The 17,569-nt window shown below is 39.5% G+C and overlaps 1 long non-coding RNA gene across 1 annotated transcript in view; it reads left to right on the forward strand.

Annotated features, from left to right (window-relative positions):
- The first annotated feature begins 1,562 nt into the window (after positions 1-1,562).
- The window catches only part of LOC106036153 (uncharacterized), a 39,996-nt gene continuing 23,989 nt past the window's right edge, over positions 1,563-17,569 (forward strand). The window contains exons 1-3 of the long non-coding RNA XR_010831987.1: positions 1,563-6,313; positions 6,913-6,995; positions 8,931-8,989. This is a non-coding gene — a long non-coding RNA (uncharacterized lncRNA). The remainder of the gene's footprint in view (positions 6,314-6,912; positions 6,996-8,930; positions 8,990-17,569) is intronic.

The following is a 17,569-nucleotide window of genomic DNA, read 5'->3' on the forward strand; positions in this document are numbered from 1 at the left end:
AGTCAAAGTCCCTATTTAAATTCCTGTAAATTTACTGAAAATGAGCATGAAAAAACAGTGTATGCTAATTATCCCTCAGTAACCAATTAGCAGACATGTACCGGCTAGCCAAACAGCTTGCTTACAGTTCCAGACTCGCTACAGCAATAACTGCTTGTTGGGGGTTACGCAGGGTGGGGGGAGAATAGGGCTGATAGGTGAACTGGGGTTATTGCGACGGGAAATAAAGGAAATAGGATAAACGCTTATAAGACATTGGGGGTTCTTCTGATGAAACAACCTTTTTAAAAATCTTTAACAATATTTTTTCATGAATATTTTAAAATTTGTGAAGGATAAAAACTATGACAAACGTTATCACAGTGCTGTTCTCTTATGCTCTATTTTTCTTTACAGGCTGATTCGTCTTACCTGAAATGTGGGAGCCTCGAGGAGAAAGGATAGCTCACAACTCCTCTGATGGCTATAAGGAATAATTTTGAGTACAAATGGCTTAAAGATTCTGTAGAAGCATGTGAGGAGGGGAAAAAGTAATGAGCACTCATACGCTCCCTGAAGAAAGGTTGTACCCATGTTTGTTTTGTGAGTGAGCTCACAGGTTGGGAGGACCCTGGTTATCTGAGTGTGAAAGTGGTAAGAAGAGAGTGCTGGTATCCATGACATAGTCCAAAGGTGCTTTTCCAGTAGCCTAACTGGGGGTGTCAGGTACCCCGAATTCATGGGAGAGGAAACATCCTTTATCTTATGCTAGTATGCTTCTGCCATAATTCATCTATTTTTTTTTTAAATTAACCTAAAAACACACAGAAGAAAATATACAAGATCTCTGTGACTCTCAGCCTCTCATTTTTTATTTATTTATCCATTTATGGGGAAGAAGAAGGGACTATTAACTCATGCTTTTTAAATATCCAGAGTTGTCGGTACTGTGACTGGGTTCTCTTGCCTTTTCTTTAGATACTGATGTATGTCAGTGGGATTAGCAATGCAGTCTTTGGAACAGTGATGTTCTCTGAAACACTTTCAGTTGGTACAGCTGGCTGTTTTTTCTCCTGGGTCTAATTTCGTTTGAGGTTTTGGTTGTCTCTGGTTTTGGAAAGTCAGCCTGTGATTCCAGGAAGACTCTGATTTTCAGTAATTTTCAAGAGAGCAGGCTTAATCAGGTTTGGTATTGCCCCATTCTGACACATACATATGTGAGTACACATCTGCAGCACTGACTTCAGAATGCTTCCCAAACTGCTTGCTGTGTCTGCAAACCCTAGAAATGGTGCTCCCTGTGAATTTTTGTATCCAATTTCTATAAAAATAAATGATAGTTACTCCAAATACTTCTCTGTTACAACTCGTCCTCTGATGTGCTGCAGTAATGTCATTTAGTAAGTGCTTTGGAGGAAAACTCCTCCTCCCAACAAATTTTTGACTGTCTTCTAGTATTGAGCAATTCCACACAAAACTCTGTCCATCCACTTTAAATATAACTCTTATTTTCAGCAGAACAAGTCTGCACCATGTCTTTCTTACTGTACATCCTAGCACAGTTACTGCCCCCGGTTGGAAAAGATTACTTCAGTAACTGTGGATATGTGCAATGTGATAAACCTCCTTACACTTGCTCCTGCTTGGGCTGAAGACTGTGGTCTGAGTACTTCTCTGGGAACCTCAAACTCAGAGAGTTATAGCAGTGAACAGAGAATGTCTTCCTGTACTTAAAAGAAAAAAATGAGTTGACAGAGCCACTGTTACAGGCTGAGAATCAGTTCTTCACGGCTCAGAAGTGAAAGAGAGACATGAAACCAAAGCCTCCTCCAGCATATCTCATCCTAACTCTCTTCTCCCTTCTCAGTACCAAACTGCATTGTCTTAATCTGGAAATGTGATTTATATGTGAAATATCTCGTGGGTGGCAGAGGTGGGGAGCAAAGCTGTACAAAGCTCCCCAGAGCTGCTGACCGAGGTAAATAGTGTGTCATAACACATTTATCAAATAATAGTGGAAACCGTATAAAACATATAGGAGAGGGAGGGGGGAAACCCGCTCCCCTCTGGGAAGTTACTGAATATTTCAGCCAGTTTATAAAAGTATGTGTGCATGTGTTTGGGAGGGGGGAGGTTTTCCTAGCTTCACCTCTGCAAATAAATCATTGTCCTAGGATGTCTGAACAGACAAGGGAAATGGATGAGCGCATTATGGATCAAGGAGGTGGTATTTCTGCCTTGGTTAGTTTGAGGGAGACCACCCAAGCACTGTGGGACTACGATGAGACTGTAAGTTGTGCCTGTAGAGTTCTGAAAGGCTCAGGCTGCAGCCTTTGACATGGTGGGAGGGTGGGGAATAAAATAAAAGAAAACTAATATTTCTCAAATAGCAGGCATGACTAGTCAATTATCTGAACTGGCTTTGTTGCTAATACTTTTTTTTTTTTTTTTTTGGCTTTGACAAGGTTGCCAGTGTAGATAAAAAGACAAAAAGAAAAGAAAATAAAATACAAAGTTGTAATAGTGATGCCATTTGGGAAACACATTGATATTTAGATGCAATTCCAAAAAAAATATATATATATATAAATAATATATTATGTATTTTTTTCACTGTTTGCCACTAGTGACTTTGAGAAGTCAAAGTCTGATCGTCTCATTGACATTGAGCAGAATCTTGTATCATAACTTGTCCACTGAAATCAGTGGGAACTGCTTATGGAAAGAGGAAACCATTCCTCGTGACAAGCTCACCTTTTAACACCAGTCGGGGAACCTGTGACCACAGAGGGGTGATGCTGGTGTTTTGTAGATGCTCTGCCTTCCATAACCCATGTCTCTGCAGGGTGTTGGCTGTGTCCCTGCCGATGGTCTTTGGGGTGATGTGGGAGGCTGGGATGCTGAGCACATGCCATCATTAAAGTGCCTGTATCACATTTCTCAGGAATGGAGATGTTAACTCCCCATATTCAGGCCAGGTTTCAGTTTCAGCATTTATCCTGTGCCTACATAAATCTCCCCTGAAGTTTTGATTTGATACAGTGCTGTTCATTTGGTGCCTTAAACTGTACTGTGCAATGCTGCTGCCTGCACTGCTGAACACCTGCTCCGCTTCACCTCAAAAATCACTGAGTTTGGCTTGTGAGACAAGAGATATTTTATTTTTATTTCTATTTTTTTCCCAGTGGTAAGGACTCAAGTGGAGCTGTAAGTCTCCCTGGGCAGGTGCAGAACAATTGGTGCTTGTGCTGGAGAACAAGGCTGCAAGAGACTGGGAAGAATCCTTCTCTGCCCAAGGGCTTTGGGCACCCAAGGAACGGATCCACAGCTTGTACTATAAACTGTGGGCTGTAGTTGCAGCTGTGATTTCTGCAGGAGATTTGCAGCCAATGGATCTGCCCCTGCTGTGTTCCCAGCCTGCGTAAAGCAACCCACTATGTTCCCAGCATGTCCCTGTAAAAAGCATTGCACATCAGTCAGGCTGGAGGCTATCTGGGGGCTGCTCCGTGGCTCTATCCATTTGTGTGGACTGTCCACGGCCTGGCTGCTGGTGGAGAGAAACTTCCTTGTCTCAGGTCCATTTCTGGAGGTAAATGTTGTGTTGTATGTGGCTCTAGGTGCTCAGCTACTGCAGTGACTAGAGCTCAGTGAAAAAGTTGCCAATAAAGAGCTAAATAAATGCCAGATATTACCACTGAAGTATAAGGAAAATTTCGGGGTGTCAGAAATTTTATATAGGGACTTATTACTGGATACATATGAATGGTACCGTAAGATTTCTACTGCTGGTATCTGTACTCTGGGGCCAATTACGCCTATTCCTTTATGGGCTGGGAGAAAGGACAGCAAGGAGAGCTGCCCTTAAAGGCAGCCTGCAAAGCAGCCGGGTGGCGTATATATAGGGAGGAGCACAGAGCTGAGGAGGGTCTGTGACTCTGTGAATACTTTTAACCTCTCTGGTCCCTCGTGGACAGGTTTTTCCAGCAAGAGGCCCTTAGCGGAGCCTTCTTGCTATATTTTTCCTTGCACTTTGCAGTTCCTTAGCTCTCTGTGGTGTAAGGCAATGCATGCCTGACAATCCTGCACTTAAATTAATATGTAAGAAACGTAGTATTAAAAAAGGGCCAGAAAAGACTGATTTGTTGTTGAAAGTGTTGTTTAATGCATAATCATTGAAAAGACTCTTCTACACAGAGAAGAAGACAGGTTTCCTTGACATAAAGAATAGGCCTCGATCCCATAATTATTTTGGCAGGTGCTTAATTCCCAAAGTGTGAGTTATCCTATGAAATTCAATGCACACAGTGAGACAAAGGAGTGGGAAGGGAGGAGGAAGGGATTACAGATGTTGAGAGAAAGGCAAGAGGAGCTTGCTGAACAAATGGGACTGAAAGAGGGATTGAAGGAGGAGAGGAAGGGCGATTGGCGGATAAGAATAGGAAGGCAATTCAGATCTGATGTTGAATCAGCATTTGCTGACATGAATGTGACACTAATGGAAAGGATTTGAGAGAAGAACAGTTATAAGCTAATAGATTTGTTCTCTTCAAAACATTCTGCATGCAGGTAATAACATGTATAGACTTTGTTTGTAATAACTTAAAGTGACATCTTTTGGTTTCAAAGAGAATTCATGGTCAGAAACAAGGAATGCCACGCTCACCTGTTTTCCTTCGTCTTTTCTTCCTTCTTGAAATTTATTTCTGGAAGTCATTAAAATTCAGATCCCATCATTTGTAACAAATGATGTGAAGTGTTAGGTACAGTACTTGGAGTATATGTTTGTTGAAATGAAGGAAGAGATTCTTCCAACACTTTGGGATTTTATGAATGATTTACATCTGGTGCTAAAGTTCATAAATGAAACGTGGGAGAACCAGATGCTTCATTTCTTGACTGCATCGTGTCTGCACATACTGATGGTGAATTGAAAACAGGAATGTCTCATAAATCAAGAAAATCTATTTTTGTACTCTTGATTTCTATTCCGAACATCCATATAACACCCAAACAAATGTGGTAAAATTGGTTCCTTGAGAAACCCTTTATGTTTAGTAACAGTGTGGACATGTTAATAAAAAAAAAAAAGAGAGAGAGGAAAAAAAAAAAAGCAAAGGAACCAATCTTGAGAATAAAAAAATGCTCAGAATAAGGAACTGTTCTTAGATATCTGCAAAGAAGGCAGCAAACAGAAACACCGAATGGGACTGTTAGGAAAATTCTGGCATTTGTACAAAGAGCTGAGGTGTGTAATATGGAAAGAATAGGGTGACATTTCACAACTTTTGGGGGGAGGGAGGGGAAGAAATTAAAAGCTAAATTGTTCCTTTTGTTACTGTCATGATAGCTGGAGGCAGAATCTGTCCCATAGTTTGAACAAGGAGACTGATGCTCACTAGCAGAGATTTGCAGAGGACTGAGTGAAATTCAGATTTAAAAAAAAAAAATCATCAGCGTTTTGGAATGATGCTCTTTGTCTGCTTTCCTTTCTCACTGACATCTATTGGCCTAAGAACCGTACATAGGTTGTTATTGTACTTTGGCGTTGCCAGATTTTTTGCCAAAAGGCTTTTAAGTATCATTTATTGAATTATAACAAAAGAATGAATGAAAGTCTGTGTGCCTATTTGCTTTTTAATAGAACTAATATTCAAGTTAGCCCTACCCTACCCGCTTCCAAGAAAATAAATAAAATAAAAAATTCCTTGATATTATAATATGTATTTATTGACACATTTCAATTTATTATTCTACAGTTCCAAAAGTACCTGTGAGAAATGGCAGGGTATCAATAAGTTTGATTGAGCAATTTGTGCAGAAAAAGGTTACCAAATAGCAGCTGATGCGTGGTGGCTGCCCGTGTGCGTCCTCTTGGCATCCAACAAGCAGGCGGCAATCAGAGTGGGCTCAGCCCCCAGCACAGGTGATTGAGGCGAGATTGCCTCACCTTGTGTTTGCTGTGGGGGGATATTGAGCATGCAGGCAGTTCCTGCAGCTCAGCAGAAACTTGATATCTTGTGGTATCTTGTTTGTGTGTCTAAGCCACGGATGTGCATGCCTTGCTAGTTCTGTTAACAATTGAAAACAAATGTTTATTTAAATTTATTTACACATCCCACACACAGATTGAGTGTAGGTGTGCTGGCAGAAGTGAGACTTTAGGAAGGATTTCATAAAGGTGAAGGAAATGGCTTAGCAGCCAGGTTTCAAGGAGACTCCCCAAATGCAAGGAGCAACATGAGACTGCGGAGGCATTTGCGATGGTATCGAGGTAGGCGCTGCTGGCAGAGCAGGTGGAGTTTGTGAGGCAGAGGAGCTGACCTCAGTTTCAGAGGTAGGTAGACAGATTGTATAAACATGCACTAGCCTGTGTATCTGCTACTCCAGTGTTTCTCTCGTGGAAGTTTTGCCTTTTATTTCGATAAGAACAAGAGCAAACCTTCGGGGGTGGTGGTGGTGGTGGTGGTGGTGGTGGTGGGTAGGGAAATATTCCTCCACTATACGCTGGGTATTGCACCCCCTCACAGACTGAGATGAAGTTACTAAAAGTGGAAGATCTGTTCTGTACTCCTCTTGGTTACCTTCCTGCTCAAAATATGTCCCTAACTAATACAATTTGCTATATGTCATAAAACACAAAGGAAAGCACTTTTCACGCCAAATATCAGAAAAGTGCTCTCTTTTCTCAACTGTAGAAGTAACAGAAATGATGTGTTCATTTTAAATTCCATTCATGTAGGCCCTAATAAAAGCTATTATAAAATACAATTGTGTGGAGACAAAAAGAGAGATAATATCACTATAGCTCAATATAAAATTTAAGTAATTAAGACATGAAAACTATTACACAATTTACTATGAATGCAACATGAATAATAAAATGTTTAACTATTTCACTTCTGTGGTTTTTTTTTTTTTTTTTTGATGTTTGAGTTTGGAATATTGCTGAAGATCTAAATTCCACATTACTTCAGAAGATGAGCATGACTGAAAAGTAAGCTAGCTGTGTTTTCCAAGTAAGTCATGTATTTTTAGATGTTGATATAAATATGGAACTTTGCCACATAATGGATTCTACATGAAAAATGTCAGTTTCAGGTGATTTTGATGGTAGCTGTAAATAAAACAGGACTTACTGAATGAGCTGTGGAAGTATTTCAGCAGTGCAAGCTAAGCAGGTGCATAATAGTTATGAAATTGTGTAGACAGACTGATGGATCTCAAGATTAAAATAAAAGCATCCATAAGGATACTGGAAGTAAAATATTTTTAAAGCAGGAGTTGTTTAAGCTCTATGTTTTGCTTTTACATGATCCAGCACTGCATCCTCTTCTCTGGTGGGCTTCAGCAACCCTACTGGTAAATGGTTGAGAGAAAAGCTTAGTCCAGTCTTTCTCTAGTTGAGTGAATATGATCATTCAGTATCTTTAGTACACACTTTATTTTCTTGCACGCTGACATACGCATGACAGTCACAGGCGTGTACTGGCACTGCCTAGTAACACATAGCAACATCTGCTCTATGATCCAGCACATTTTTTTCACTTCATTCCAATCTGATTGTGTATGTTTGTTTTCCTGCTCAAATTTGTGGCAAACAATTTGCTTCAGACTGTGTCCAGGCTCTCAATGGAATAGCGTTCTCCTGAATTGCAGGCACTGATAGCTCATGTTGGTGGTTCAGTAGGTGGCACTCTTCCCCTTAGATCAGTCCAAGCCGGTGTCCCAGGTGTTACACGGTACATGAAGCAGTAGGCCTGCAGGAAGCTAGACTACAGACCCACAACTCACACTGCTGGGGTGTCAGGGATTAACATTTGCCATTGCCCAGATTGGATTGTGTCCTCCACTGGATGCAGTTTGTGTGGTTTGTGTAGCATCCTTGGCTGCCATAGCAGGATACTGCATACCTGCCTCATGCAGCGGTTGGAAGTGTGGACTGTCCTCTTCATCTGGGCAACACTGACCTTCAGGCTACAGTTCTACTCAAAGACAGAAAATAAAGATATAGGGGTATGGAAACAAAGCCGAAAGGTCAGTAAGACACAACTCTGATGTCCAGCATGTTTTTTAAGCTGATGCTTTCAAAAGAAAGCTTACTGATCTTCCTTGGTAAATTTGAGAGGAGCTTGTTTGCTAGGCCTTCAGAAGGTGACAATTTGCAGTTCCATTTAAAGTACTTTTGTAGTTCACAGAGCTTCAGCAGACAGGTTCCAAATGTCTCAAGCTGGGCACCTTTGTTTATGAAGTGCTAGTCTTCATTTCTCTGTGCCTTAATGTTTTGTCTGTAAAATGGAATGGCAAAGGTTTTCACGTCTTACTATATGCCTGTAAGCCACAATATGTAAATGGTTGTGATGGTCTTGATTAAAAAAAAAATAAAAATTGAATTGAGCATTGTGTTTATACTTCTTTTTATGATGAAGAAGCTCATTATGAAGACTACCTCCTGGACACTTTGTGTGTGTGTATATATACATATACACGTACACACACACATATATAGTGCATCCATAAGTGAAGCAGTGACAAATGACAGGCTCCAATTTTGGCCTACAAGTTTTTTATTTTCTTTGTATTTATTCTGTACATCACCATTTCTTCTTACAATTGATAAATAATTTAATAACTTTTTATAAATCACTTAGCTACTTACACACATTAAGATCAATCATTGAAAAAACTTAGAAGTAGATAATACACAGGTTAAAGCTCAGCATAGACTTTATAGAGAAGAGTTGCAGGTTTATGGTTCCTTACTCTCCCCAGTAACTCATCCCATATGTAGTTTAATATTTGAGATATAAATTATTCATGAATAGTTTTTAGCAATCAGTGAATTAGCCACTTGCAATTAAAAAAAAAATTGACCTCCTCTTCTTGCATTTAATCTGACTAAAGTCAGTGCCATCGCTGCGTGATTGGATCTCATCTATTTTTATCTGCTGCAGGAGCTGTTTGATCCAAAGTGGGCAAAACCACCTTAGAAACATGAGAAAAAAAAGAAAAGGTAAGTCATGTGTATAGATGATAAGACCAAGACTTGACCCGTTGTGTGAACTACATTAATTCCACACACTCTATGCTTGCTTAAAAAAAAAAAAAAAAAAAGAAAAAAAATGGCCCCTCATTCATGGCAAGCTTTAGAGAACTCTGCATAGGAAGAGAGTACAGGTCATACAAAATACAAGCAATACTTTTGAAAAGCTATGAGAACTATCTAGAAAGCCAGATCATACTGACCAAATGGTCTGATGCCTCTTTTTTGGAAAAACAATGTCATTTTACAGTAGACAACTCTTTTGCCCCTTTACCAAATAAGGCCTGAAAGAAACAGTTTACTTCTAGCCTTTGACTTAAATTAAAAACACTCTTTGAAGATGTTTGTAAGGAATTAACATTAGATCCTGCCAAATATCATGCTCTCCATTTTGCCAAGACTGCTTTGCCTCACTGCCTCATGGTCTTTTTCATCAGGCCCAAACTGCTGACAGAATATCACTCTAATAGGAAAAGACATCAGTTGGAACAGTTATTAATATAGAAAAAGACCATGTTAGAAAAGGGTTAGCCATCTAAATGGCCAAGTTCAACAAGACTTTATTAGGGTTGCATTATCTTCCTCCCTGGAGCACATGTGAATTTATGAAGCTTAGAAGGAGGCTAATTTAGCCTTATGCATACCTTTTTTTCACTTGGTCATTTTTTTTTTTTTTTAAGGCAGTTGTAACATCTTTATCTACAATAGCTTTGATTTCTTCTTATCTTCATAGCTACTATACAATAAATACATACTTATTCACACATACCACATTGTGGAAAAGACATGTTAGTAAGAAAAGGCAGCTTTAGATGGGGTTGGGAGGTCACCCCAGACAGTAGTGAATAGAGATTAGGAATGTCTCACTCAGTGAGACATCAAAAGGTGTTATTTAGAGAGCAAGAAGAACACAAGAAGTTAGACTAACACAAAGTGTTGAGGACAAGATTTGATAGAGAAAAGATGGCTAGTTATATGAAAAGTTGTTGAGATGTCCCAGGGAGATGTAAGAAGATTCAGACCCTGAAATTTGACTAGGAGAAAAATAGAAAACCCTTTAAGTGAAGTTTCAGTGCAGTAAAGACTAAAGATCTGACTGAATAGGTTCAAGGAGTAGGCTACAAGAAATTAATTCAGCAGGAATTTGTAGATGATGTAGACAGATAGAAATTCAATAAGCTTGGCAAGAGAGGGAGAGGAAGACTGGATCATAATGGCAGAGGTATATAGGACGAAACATAGACATGCTAAAGGTAAAAGAGACTTCTTGCCATATACTTCATTGTAATTACCATAAATCAGTGCAGGAGACTCTAGAAAGAGCTGAGTGTGCTGTAGTAAAAAGTTCTCATCTCGGGTCTTATTTATGCTCTGGTCTCTTCCTTAAAATTTCTTTTCTGGAAATTCTGTAACAAAGTTTATCTTCATTTCCTCTTAACTTCATTAAATAAGACAATAAGTTTGATGATCTTATAGCTGGATAAAATAAAATTTTATTTTCCATCTATAATAATGAATTTGTGAAATGAAAGGAAAATATTTTGTTAAATTTTATTATTTTATACTAAGATGATAAAAGCAAAACTTTCCCCCCATTCATCATATTTAAATGGTAAGAAACACAGAACTTAATGTATTTAGAAGATAAAATGAAATTCAAATAAACAACAGCACACAACATTCATCTCATATGTTATTCTCAAGCATGCACATCTCAGTTGTTTAAAAGAGAACATTTTTATTAATATTTTTGTGACCATCCTTTGCCTACCTTTGTCCTGTTGTGCTGGGATGGGAATATTGATGCTAACCACAGGAAGAGTTTGAAACAAAATGCCACATTTTGTTTTGGATGTCCAGCTTGCTTAAAACTTGAATACAGGATCTCATTGCTTGTGTTTATAGGATAATGGGCTAGTGTTCAAGACATGAATCCACATTATGCATTCCACAATGTGATGTGTCAGAGCAAAAAGTCCTGAGCTGGTGCATCCTCTAATTATTCTGGGTTCGTGCAAAAGTCAGTCCCAGAAGTGAAACTTGTGCAGACAACCCCTTCCTCACTTGCTTTGCTCAATCTCATAAATGACACTAACTATCAGCTTTGCTTCCAGAGGTTTTCCAGACCTCTGCTGTTTCTTTTTGGTCTGCCTGTCTTTGTCTGCTATTTTTCTCTAAGTCGACATACTCAAAGCAGAGCCTAAGAATGCGAAGATTATCCACTTCCAGTATCTTCTCTTCATGGACAGACTCGTATAGTATCTGCCGATGAATGACAGCTTATTGTTCTTTCTCATTATAGTAACATGTAAATCTACTGACTGTGACTAGGGAAACTGGGAGCTTGTTTGCCCTATAAACTTTCTCAAGTGCCTGCTGGAGGCACAGTGTGTTTCCCCAATCACTGTGCTTCACCAGCAATTTCTGAGAATGCAAAACAAACAAATAATCCTAATGTGCATAGCACGTTACAGGCAGGAAGGATATGTTTTAATGTAAATTGACTTAAAAGTTCTCAGGCTGAATTGCCTGAAGTGGTTAGGAGTTAGCTGATGGTGTATAATAGCTGCTCAGTCGTTTTTTTCTTGCTTCTTGGTGCAGACAGCATTGATTGGCTGGGCTGATTATAGCCCTACACGTCAAAAAGGTGCAAGTTGTTCTTAACACTAGAAAATCAGCTCTTGTGTGAGCAGGCTTAATGCATGATAAGCTATATGGTGTAGACATAAATTTTGTGTGCTTGAAATTGAAGTGAACTTTGCTTGTATGACATATCCATGTAGATATGGCCAATAGCTGTTAGTTTCTGTTGCAGCTCATATTTATTGCTTGTAGTTAAAGTAAAAATCAGTGCCATGCGATTTTATTCAATTCAGGGAAAAAAAAAAAAAACACTAATTGTCCTTCTGCCAAAGTTTAAGTACTACATTTTTTCATTAGAATTTAACAAATGTTCATCTTAAAATAGACTGACAATGGGTCAAACTGTTCCACTTTATCTGTTATGAACTTAAAATTTATCAAAGCTAGTACTCACTCTTCCCAGAGCAATTTGTATTTTTGCTCCTGGATTTAACTATCAAATTTTCCTTTGAAACTACTGTGTAGCAGACATAATATCCTAAAATATCTGAAAAAGATGACTGCGAGTCTTCCATTTTCACCTCTTGCATACAACATGTTATGTAGATGTTTTGCGGTGTTATTATTGTTTGTAAAACTTTATCTCTAATGTAGAAGTGGTGTAGTTTTTTCACTGGATATTCTTGAAAAAGGTAGCTGCTTTCTTGTCTGAGCTCTGACATTCCTCTTTATCTTGGTCAGCCATGACCATTCCATGAATGCTGTGAATCAAAGTAAGTTTGGAGTATAAACTAATTCTTCCTTCTCCCTTAGATTTGTATTCCACTTCATCGTTTGCAGGCCCTCATCTTGAACAGGGACTCTTCTTGATGTCATAATATAACTAATAGTAATACTTGAGGAGTTAGGTGTGATCCAGTATGAGGAGGGGTATCTTCACCTTGCCCTCTTGTGGTAAAGTATATTAAATCCAGGATTAAAAAAGTAGACTAAGCATTGATGGGATTAAACATACTACATATCTTTAAGGAAGGCACATTCATTCTTTAAAGTTTAGTATTAAGTCCCATGTTGAACTAAATCCAAAAATGAAATGTAGATTCTGGCATATCTAAAAACGTTGAGCTGGATCTCTTGGTTCTTGCTTTGATGTGGCAATATTCTTCTAGTGCCTGAACAACATCTTGGGTAGAGGTGAAAATATAACACAGAGCCTTTTAATTTCATTGTGTTATTTATAACAATTATCTAAGTCAAATTAGAAGTAAATGGCTACTAATCTTTGTGTGTATGCGTATGCATGCCCAACGGTTCCTAAATGCCACTAGGAAATTAGAGTAATTTTGATATTAAAATGATTACTACCACTTTTGCAATAAACTGATGCGACTTTAGAAGTCTGTCCCTGATATCTTTCATGATTTAGACATCACACAAGCTATAATTGTGCTATTAAAGGAAAGAGAGCTAATCTTTTTGCATTTGAAGCAAGCCCTCATCATCAGACCCGACAAAGCCAGACAGATCAAAAAAGAGTAAAAAAGAGCATTTAAGGAAATTAGTACAAGTGTCAGTTAAAAGGTAAAAATTAATGCACTTATTATTGAAATACAGTTGAAACCTACGTTCTTTTCATTTCTTTGATATTGCTAAAGCATAAAACATTCAATTAACTTTCCATTGTGTTTGGGGGGTAGTGGGGAAAGGCAAGCATTGTCAGTGAAGTGTTAGGTGTGTAGGTGGTGTGTGCAAGGCAAAAATGATTAGATATGAGCAGAGGGTATAGCAAAGGCTTTTACTTTGAAGTCGACAAAGCCAGTCAACTCCTTTAGTATGTTCCAGGACAGTGTTCTTGTATGTACACTGCTTTTCCTGAAGATATAGTATTGAGTCTCTGAGAAGGTAGCATGCATTCCTTTCATCCTCACCAGGGAGTATTTCTTTTCCTGATTATTATTATCTACATCATTGAAACCTGCATGGTTATGCACCTCTTTCCTAATAAAAAGTGAATACAAATAAATTGATAATATTTTGGACCATTGAATAATAGTACTTTGCAACATAAGTGAAATAGATACATTTAATTCCTACTTACCCTCAGCCATAAATACGAATTCCCATGGCTGCATTCTTTTATTCTTTGAAAGCTGTTACTACGAGAGCCAATTTGTAAAAACTGATTTAGGATATTTCAAAATATATTCTTGATTTACAACTGTTCTATGTTGGCAACACCAAAGCTGCAAATAATTTCTAGTAATGCAGTAGTTTTCCTATCGCCTGCGCTGTTTAAAGGGAAAGCAGCTTTATATATATATATACATATATATATATATATGAAAGCACTGTAATGATATAAAATGTATAGATGGAAGATGTTAAAAATCATACAAAATGGGAATCTTTCTGAACCAATTCAGCTGGTTTGTTAACAAAACCTTTCTAATATATCAGTGAAGATTTTCCCCTCTAATTCCACCATCCTTACATTTTATTTGAATTTCAGTAATGTTAAGATGAGGCTGTAATGTTTAACATGCTTTAATTAAAAGTATTTGCTAATTGGCATAAAATATCTGTGTGATTATTTTTCCATATATTTATGATTTTGCAATAAGAGAACAGCTGCTAAATATTTTCTTACATGCTGATTCCACTTAATCAACATTCTTCTTAATGGAAGTGACAAAAGTTAGAAATTGTGTTTTAAAAATGTGTTCCATGAAAACATCAGCATGATGACAAAATCATGCCCTCTGGGGTACAAATGATCAGGTTTACCACAAAGCACTTCTATATAGATAGCAGATAAATCTTAGTTTTAAAATTCTTTGCACTATTGAGCACCTTCCAAGCCAAATGTGTACTAGCACTTAAAGAAAATATTACCAGTTTTAACACCCAAACTCACTTGATGTTTTGATTATTATTCCTATTAATATGCACATGATAGAAGTTAATGCCGTACTGACAGATTTAATGCTTTGTAAATGTGCTGAATTAAACTAGAAAGGTAAAAGCAGCCATTACCCTAAGACCTAAAAGAGAGACACTAATCAGCTGGCTTTTTTCCTCCTATCCTTTTTACAGATGGTTGGGAAAACAGGTTTTATTTAAGATGCAAGGCTAGAAAAAGCTTAACCACAGGAAAAAGAAAAGGGCTTGACCCTTAAATATTGATTCCATTCTATTGATTACAAGAGATGGGGGTGGAGAGACTTTTTAAAATGTAAGTCTAAAAAAGGCACAAAGCAGAATTAGGTGAAATTAGGTGAGCTTTGTTATTTAAAGGACTAAAGAGTTGCTGGATAAAAGGCGAAGTAGAAGGAGATCTGGGCATGCATGGAGTCCAGAGCTGATATCAGGCCTCAGAGACTAAGCAGACAAAAGCCCTCTCCGTTCCTGGCAGGACTGCTGTGTCTGTAGACTGCACTATCAGTGGAAGCTGGGATATCCAGCAAGGGCAGGATCTACATTTGCTGGTAAATTGCTTATTGTGAGCAAAGGGGCGTGTTGCTGAAGCTTCTTTTCTCTTCAGCCATACTGAATGGTAAAGCAAGAACAAAAAGAGCCCTCCTGCTCACTGACAAGTGAGGAGAAAAAGTACCAAGTTTGTAACCTTGCACATTGAACGAAATTTTGGGAGTGAAGTGGAAAACTGGGGATTTTAGGGACAAACAGAATGAAAGACTGTTTTACATGATATTAGCCAAGAGAGGCTCTACTAATGGCCATCAGAATCCCATGGCAAGAAGTTGAGCCTATGTAGTCCAGCTTCTTTAAGAAGCACTACATCTACATGAATCCTGATGTGCCTGATTTACTTGCGTAAAAGGCTCTGTAATTCTCATTGTCGAAGAACTAAAGTAATTCTGTAGATTAGTGGGATGAAGAACTGCTCCCTTGGAATGTGCTAAAGCCACAAAGAATTCAGTGTAGATACGTTGACAAATGGAAACATAAACACAGAAAAGTGTGTAATCCAAGGCAGTAATATATATTTTAACCCAAACCACTGCTGTACTCTCAGCATGTCTACTGAGCTTTTCCACACTGCATAGCCCAGACTGCTGACAGGACTTTCCCCATTTATTTGCCAAGAAAGCACAAAATGTGCTAGATTGTTTCTTTGCATAACTTTCTTAAAGAACTGTGGAATTCTGCAGAGAGATACCCTCAAAGGCATTTAAACTATATGGTATTTGCTGAAAAATTTCTGATGAACAAATTCAGATTTCTAAAATGGGCAGATGTTCCACGACCCTGTCAGGGGACCTGCTGATCTCCTTGTCTGCATGTAAAACTCCCATTATTGTTAGTGACGTTTCTACACAGGTATATTTTCCTCCCTACTGTTGGATTTATGTGGCAAGGTTTTGGTAGCGGGGGGACTGCAGGGGTGGCCTCTGTGAGAAAAGCCCAGAAGCTGCCCCATGTCAGATGACAGCCAGCTCCAGCAGGCTCCAAAAGGGACCTGCTGCTGGCCAGAGCTGAGCCAATAAGCAGCACTGGTTGGACCTCTGTTAGAGCAGATGTAAGAAAGGAAAAAAACCCTGCTGCGCAACAGCAGCTGCGAGAGTGAAGAGTGAGAAGCAGCTCTGCAGACCCCAAGGTCAGAGCAGAAGGAGGGCAGGAGGTGCTCCAGGCACGCAGCAGCAGTTCCCCTGCGGCCTGTGGAGAGGCCCCTGGTGGAGCAGGCTGTCCCCCTGCAGCCCATGGGTCCCACACGGAGCAGATCTCCACGCTGCAGCCCGTGGAGGAGCCCCCGGTGGAGCAGGTGGATGTGGCCTGGAGGAGGCTGCGGCCCATGGAGAGCCCCCGCAGGAGCAGGCCCCGGGCCGGAGCTGCAGCCTGTGGAGAGGAGCCCACGCAGGAGCAGGGGTCTGGGGGGAGCTGCCGCCCATGGGGGACCCGTGCTGGAGCAGTTTGCTCCTGGGGGATAGACCCCGTGGTACGAGCCGTGTGGGAGCAGTTCTTGAAGAGCTGCTTCCTGTGGGAAGCCCCCGCAGGCTCAGTTCGGGAAGGACGGCATCCCGTGGGAGGGACCCCACGTGGAGCAGGGGCAGAGAGCGACCGTGAAGGAGTGGCAGAGATGAAGTGTTAGGGACTGACCGCAGCCCCTATTCCCTGTTCCCCTGTGCCACTTGGGGAGGATGTATAAGAGGGTGGATGGGGGAGGAGGGCAAGGTGCTTCTAGTTTGCTTTTAGTTTCTCACTATTCTAGTCCACTAGATAGGTAATAAATTATATTAATCTCCCTATGTTGAGTCTGTTTTGCCTGTGATGATAATTGTTGAGTGATCTCCTGCCCGTATGTCGACCCTCGAGCCCTTTCCATCCTATTTTCTCTCTTTTTCCCTTTGAGGAGGGGGAGTGAGAGGGAGCAGTTCTGGTGGAGCTCAGCTGCCCTGCCAGGTAAAACCACCACAACTACACAAGCAAACCGACTGTTCAATGACGTCTATGTTATATGAAATCACTCTAAAGAGGAGGCCACAAGGTGCATAGAATCAGGAAAGTAAGGGTCAAACACTCTATTCAGATGAGAAAGGGATAAAAACTGTGCATGTAAAGTATATTTCTGTTTTATCAATATGTAGTGACCTTTAGAAGCAATCACAAATCTGATATTGAGGATACATCCACATTGGAGCTAAGCAGGAGCAAACTGGGACAGCATGGTGCTTTGCCTAGGCTGATTAAGTCCTGCTAAAACAAAAGGAGGTGTTGGTGGTGTAAATTAATCTCCATAGGTAGTCTCCATAGGGTTCTATGGTATAACATTATATACCATTGCCCAAACTGTCTTAGATATCACCACACTGCCATATAGAAAATGCTATAAATTATCATTCTGGGCAATCTGTTTTCATTATGGTGTGCCTTCAAAACTGTTCTTACTTTATTTTTGCTGTCTAAACTCTGGGTAGTATTTTATCAAATAAGTATTTGATTAAGAATGGT

The sequence above is a fragment of the Anser cygnoides genome, chromosome 5 (assembly GCF_040182565.1).
Source record: "Anser cygnoides isolate HZ-2024a breed goose chromosome 5, Taihu_goose_T2T_genome, whole genome shotgun sequence".
Lineage (NCBI taxonomy): Eukaryota > Metazoa > Chordata > Aves > Anseriformes > Anatidae > Anser > Anser cygnoides.